This window comes from Coregonus lavaretus, assembly GCF_964263955.1.
Source record: "Coregonus lavaretus genome assembly, chromosome: 2".
Lineage (NCBI taxonomy): Eukaryota > Metazoa > Chordata > Actinopteri > Salmoniformes > Salmonidae > Coregonus > Coregonus lavaretus.
Window position 1 is genome coordinate 79,778,868 of NC_139989.1, and position 6,082 is coordinate 79,784,949.

A 6,082-nucleotide genomic window follows, 5' to 3' on the forward strand; every position below is an offset into this window, starting at 1 on the left:
GGCAGGAAGCTGACAAGTTACATCTCTGTTGCTAGGCAGGAACTTCATTGGTTCCTCTCGCTGGTGTAGTCATGGCCCTGACTGATGCTAGAACCTTCGTGGGCGTGGAAGTTTCTTCTCTCTTCATCTGATCTGACTTCGGGTCGAATTCCTCGCTCCTCCCTAATCCATGGCTGTCCTGCCTTATCAGTGACTGAAACCAGACTGTTGCCCTTTGCCTCCCTCCTTAGGCATATTCCCGGAACGGAGCCAGGGGTTAAACATAGTTCAGACTATAAGTTAAACATGGTTAATCACAGCATGACAGGTGTTGGGACTGAGTGGTACAGAAGGAAGAGGCTTGGAAGAATGCCTGCTATGTGTGAGAACTGCCTGCTATGTGTGGGAACTGTATATGATTGAGAAATTGATTATGGACCTGCCATGTTTAAGCCATGTTTAAGTACCGATTGATAGGTATGGGAATCAATTAGGGGGTCAGAATGGAGCCAGGAAATGGCTCTGCTATTTTTACAGGACAGGACTGTTATTTTTACAGGACAGTGCTGTTATTTCTACAGGACAGGGCTGTTATTTATACAGGACAGGGCTGTTATTTTTACATGAGAGGGCTGTTATTTTTACATGACAGGGCTGTTATTTTTACAGGACAGGGCTGTTATTTCTACAGGACAGGCCTTGGTCCCGCCACTAATGTTTCCAGACACTGAATTAGAAGGGAGAGAAGTCAGATACCGCCATTATAATAAAATAAGGAAGTGGGCGGAGCGGTCAAGAGGTGAAAACTGGAGACAATGGTGGAGGAACCAAACAGGGAGGGATTAAGCTAAAATGTATGTAAAATGAGTAAGGATGAAACTGTATATAAACTGAGAGCTGAGAGGTGGAAAGTGAGATGCTCTGCAAACCACCTCGGCTCTATTATCTGTGTAATAAAGTATATCTTAATTCTACAAAAACTCTGAAAGTACTTTTTGTTTTACTGACGACAAATACAATTTTTGACATCAAAGGCACTACTCAGCCCCCTCACACGTCCAGGCTTTCTGATGGCCTCATGGCCACCATCCCACTTCTGTAGCAAACGGCGGGGCAGGGAAGCAAACCCAGGTCGCTGGCGTGAAAGGCAAACACCCTACACATCATGCCATTGGCACTAAGAGGGTTAACCCACTTGGTGGGAATTGTAACGTGGCTCATATACTGAGGATCGTTGCAATATAGTGGAACAAATATGATACAATTACATATTTCATACGAAATGTGAAATGTAGAACTATGATATTATTATATATTCATATGCTATATGTTTTAGAATTTGACTTACCCAATCCCAGTTAGCGCATGTCCCAGGATTCACTATACTATAATTACACCATACATTTCATTTCTCTACACACTTCACAATAATCTCACCTTGTAGCCTGAATTCACTACCAGAACATGTCAAATCATTGAGATGTTTCCCATTCTGCTCAGAGAGCAACTTCCTGATGACGAGCGGTCTGTATCTATGTTCTAGGTGCAGTTGATCTCCCATTCTGCTCAGAGAGCAACTTCCTGATGACGAGCGGTCTGTATCTATGTTCTAGGTGCAGTTGATCTCTCGTTCTGCTCAGAGAGCAACTTCCTGATGACGAGCGGTCTGTATCTATGTTCTAGGTGCAGTTGATCTCCCGTTCTGCTCAGAGAGCAACTTGTATTTGCCACATGCGCCGAATACAACAGGTGTAGACATTACAGTGAAATGCTTACTTACAAGCCCTTAACCAACAATGCAGTTTTTGAGTAGTATGAGAAATCACCCTGGATCATTATTAAACCCCATAGTATTTCATACAGTAATGATGATCAGTAGTATCAGAAATCACCCTGGATCATTATTAAACCCCATAGTATTTCATACAGTAATGTTGATCAGTAGTATCAGAAATCACCCTGGATCATTATTAAACCCCATAGTATTTCATACAGTAATGATGATCAGTAGTATGAGAAATCACCCTGGATCATTATTAAACCCCATAGTATTTCATACAGTAATGATGATCAGTAGTATCAGAAATCACCCTGGATCATTATTAAACCCCATAGTATTTCATACAGTAATGTTGATCAGTAGTATCAGAAATCACCCTGGATCATTCATCATGTCAGACATTTCCCTCTATTTCTCCCCACATGGAACTGCTGATGTAAAAGGGCTTCATAAATAAATGATTGATATAACGTTGAACTCCCAACCTCCCAACCAGACTACAGTCTGTTACATTCTCACATTCTCCACAGATCTTTGAGGAATTCCCCTTTTATAATCTATAATGTATGGCAGTAATCTTACTTTGGGTCAAAGGGCATTGGTCCACTGATAACATTGAGAGGATTGTACATGGACCAGTCATAGACAGACAGCTGGGTACTGGAGACTGCTCTCTGGGTCTGGGGGTTGGCAGTGCCCCCCTCCTCTCTCTCCTCAGAGACACTCATCTTAGGAGTGTGTTCCAACTTCCAGAATTACAGTGTGATAAAAAGACTCACACACCATTTAGGAGACACACACTTCCTTGATTAAACTTTTTTTTTTTCTTCATATACATATACTTACTAGAGTTTACAGGATATCCTGCTCTGTCCTCTCTCCAGTTTAGAGTTTATAGGATATCCTGCTCTGTCCTCTCTCCAGTTTAGAGTTGATAGGATATCCTGCTCTGTCCTCTCTCCAGTTTAGAGTTTATAGGATATCCTGCTCTGTCCTCTCTCCAGTTTAGAGTTTATAGGATATCCTGCTCTGTCCTCTCTCCAGTTTAGAGCTGATAGGATATCCTGCTCTGTCCTCTCTCCAGTTTAGAGTTTATAGGATATCCTGCTCTGTCCTCTCTCCAGTTTAGAGTTTATAAGATATCCTGCTCTGTCCTCTCTCCAGTTTAGAGTTTATACAATATCCTGCTCTGTCCTCTCTCCAAATTAGAGTTTATAGGATATCCTGCTCTGTCCTCTCTCCAGTTTAGAGTTTATAGGATATCCTGCTCTGTCCTCTCTCCAGTTTAGAGTTTATAGGATATCCTGCTCTGTCCTCTCTCCAGTTTAGAGTTTATAGGATATCCTGCTCTGTCCTCTCTCCAGTTTAGAGTTTACAGGATATCCTGCTCTGTCCTCTCTCCAGTTTAGAGTTTATAGGATATCCTGCTCTGTCCTCTCTCCAGTTTAGAGTTTATAGGATATCCTGCTCTGTCCTCTCTCCAGTTTAGAGTTTATAGGATATCCTGATCTGTCATCTAAAAATATGTAATGGCTGGACAAGAACAAATATACTTTTATATAGGTATGCTTTCTACACACCATGAGGATAAACCATTAACCATGAGGTGTAGCTAACTGTTTTCTTTACTGACAACTGGGGTTAGAGACAGACAGAGACTGAGAGAGACACAGACATCAAATACTCATGATCTTTGACCTTCCACCATTTCAGGCTTTTTTCACAGAAATTGCATGGAAACACTTTACATGGCAGATGATAGGCATTAAAATACATTCATAAAGCCCTTGACCATTTTAAATAATAGTATTTACATTTTCGTCATTTAACACACGCTCTTATCCAAAGATACTCAAGGGCATATCTACAGTTTTTTTACCTAATCAGCTCAGGGTTTTGAACCAGCAACCTTTTGGTTACTGGTCCAACACCCTTATCCGCTAGGCTACCTGCCACCAGTGTATGATGGGCATCTTACAACAACTACAGCTGACATTATTGTGGTCATGTTAAGTATTTAGTTTTTTATTGGGATCCCCAAATAGACGTTGCCAAGGCAATCTTTTTTTATTTTTTTTATTTCTTTATTCAGGCTGCAAAGTAAGGATCCTACCAGGGATTATTGATGTATGATGTTAGTAGAATGTATAAATTGGGATAGTAGTAAGGATCCTACCAGGGATTATTTATGTATGATGTTGGTAGAATGTATACATTGGGATAGTAGTAAGGATCCTACCAGGGATTATTGATGTAAGATGTTGGTAGAATGTATACATTGGGATAGTAGTAAGGATCCTACCAGGGATTATTTATGTATGATGTTGGTAGAATGTATACATTGGGATAGTAGTAAGGATCCTACCAGGGATTATTTATGTATGATGTTGGTAGAATGTATACATTGGGATAGTAGTAAGGATCCTACCAGGGATTATTGATGTATGATGTTGGTAGAATGTATACATTGGGATAGTAGTAAGGATCCTACCAGGGATTATTTATGTATGATGTTGGTAGAATGTATACATTGGGATAGTAGTAAGGATCCTACCAGGGATTATTTATGTATGATGTTGGTAGAATGTATACATTGGGATAGTAGTAAGGATCCTACCAGGGATTATTTATGTATGATGTTGGTAGAATGTATACATTGGGATAGTAGTAAGGATCCTACCAGGGATTATTTATGTATGATGTTGGTAGAATGTATAAATTGGGATAGCAGTAAGAGGCCGGTGGGTAAATGACTAAGATTCAAGCCTCCCGTCAGTTAGGGAGATTTGTTTCTTTATTGTGTGTTTAGTTGTACCTTTACCTTCCTGTAGTTGGTCATTTGGAAGGATTCTGTATGGAGGAATGGTCTAATATCACTCCAACTCAGAAAACATTTTAGAAAAAGGCTCAGTGCCGTTATCCTCGCAGGGGAGGTATTGAAAGGGAGAGCCAATTTTGACCCCTACCTTTTTGAGAAAAAAAGTATTACTTGTTAAACAAAATCTATTTCTCTGAGCAATTGTATTAGTATAAAACATTTAATTTAATAATTTGGGACCCCACTGTATACTTCAAAGTTAGAGATATGTTGAAACTGGATCCCTCATAATGATTCAACATTTTATAGTATGCCATGGCCATTACTGGCCAAAGGTTAAACTACTGTTCTGTTAATGCTATACTATGGTGTTGTGCCACTAGACTTTGACCAGATATTATTGCATCCAAAGATAAACTGTACCTAGAACATAGATACAGAGCCACTTGTCATCAGGAAGGTGCTCTCTCAGCACAACGGAAAATATCTCAGTGACTTGACATGTTCTGGTTGTGAATTCAGGCTACAAGGTAAGAATCTTCCCAGGGATTATTGTAAAGTGTGTAGAGAAATTAAATGTATGGTGTAATTTCAGTGGTGGAAATACTACTTGAGTAAAAGTCTAAAAGTATTTGGTTTTAAATATACATAAGTATCAAAAGTAAATGTAATTGCTAAAATGTACTTAAGTATCAAAAGTAAAAGTACAAGTATAAATCATTTCAAATTCCTTATATTAAGCAAAGCAGATGACCACATTTTCTAGTTTTAATTTAATTTCCGTATAGCCAGGGGCGTGCTCCAACTCATCATTTACATACAAAGCATTTGTGTTTAGTGAGTCTGCCAGATCAGAGGAGGTAGGGATGTTCTCTTGATAAGTGTGTGAATTGGACCATTTTCTGTCCTGCTAAGCATTCAAAATGTAACGAGTACTTTTGGGTGTCAGGGGAAAACGTAAGGAGTAAAAAGTACATTATTTTCTTTAGGAATGTAGTGAAGTAAAAGTAAAAGTAGTCAAAAATATGAATAGTAAAGTACAGATACCCCCAAAAAACGACTTAACCCTCCCGTTGTCCTAGGGTCAAAATGACCCGCCACTGTGTTGAACCAACTTTATTTAAATTTTATATTTTTCTTTAAAGAAAGTATCACTGCCTCCTTCTCACAAATGATCCCAAAAATATAAAAATTAAATAAAGTTGGTTCAACACAGTGGCGGGTCATTTTGACCCTAGGACAACGGGAGGCTTAAGTAGTACTTTAAAGTATTTTTACTGAAGTACTTTACACCACTGTGTAATTTTAGTATAGTGAATGGAAGTAAAACACTCAAATCTAACAGTCCATTTCACCGGGACAGCTACGTGACAGTTCAATCATACAAAATGGCGCTAACTGGGCGTAGGCAAGTCAAATTCCAAAGAATGTTGTTCATATATTCGTATTTGTGGTTATTTTACAATTTGTATATTTTCTTATGTATCATAGTTCTAAATCGTCTT